The sequence below is a fragment of the Seriola lalandi genome, unplaced genomic scaffold (genome assembly GCF_002814215.2).
Source record: "Seriola lalandi dorsalis isolate HSWRI2012SDOR001 ecotype SW California unplaced genomic scaffold, Sedor1 jcf7180001962664, whole genome shotgun sequence".
Classification (NCBI taxonomy): domain Eukaryota; kingdom Metazoa; phylum Chordata; class Actinopteri; order Carangiformes; family Carangidae; genus Seriola; species Seriola lalandi.
Genome location: NW_019433333.1, coordinates 1 through 398, shown reverse-complemented (window position 1 = coordinate 398; position 398 = coordinate 1). Strand labels below are relative to the sequence as shown.

At 48.5% G+C, this 398-nt stretch overlaps 1 non-coding gene across 1 annotated transcript; it reads right to left on the bottom strand.

Moving 5' to 3' along the window:
- Nucleotides 1-183: 183 nt before the first annotated feature.
- Nucleotides 184-266, bottom strand: trnal-cag (transfer RNA leucine (anticodon CAG)). The gene has a single exon. It is a non-coding gene; the product is annotated as a tRNA-Leu (tRNA).
- Nucleotides 267-398: the final 132 nt, after the last annotated feature.

Sequence of the window (398 nt, the reverse complement as noted above, 5' to 3'; positions counted from 1 at the left end):
TACAGGCTCCAGCCCCTGAGACAGTTCAAGCTTCAGTCCCTGTCCAGAATCCCACTGCAGTGTGTGCCTCTGTGCCTGTAAGTAATATATCATTTCCCCAGCAAGGTTTTAGTCCTGCCCCTGGGTCACTCTGAGGTATTCTGAATGAATGAAAGAAAGATGCTGCTCCAGTGAAAATGTTCATGTCAGAAGTGAGATTCGAACCCACACCTCCAGAGGAGACTGCGACCTGGACACAGCGCCTTAGACCGCTCGGCCATCCTGACTATATGAGCGCTTGCTCACACTACTTTCCGACAACATATCAGCCATGTTCACTTTGTTGCTGGTTGTCACTTGCAGAGCAAGTCTATAAGCATTTTATCCGTATTTACTGAACTGCCACAGGCTTTAATCCC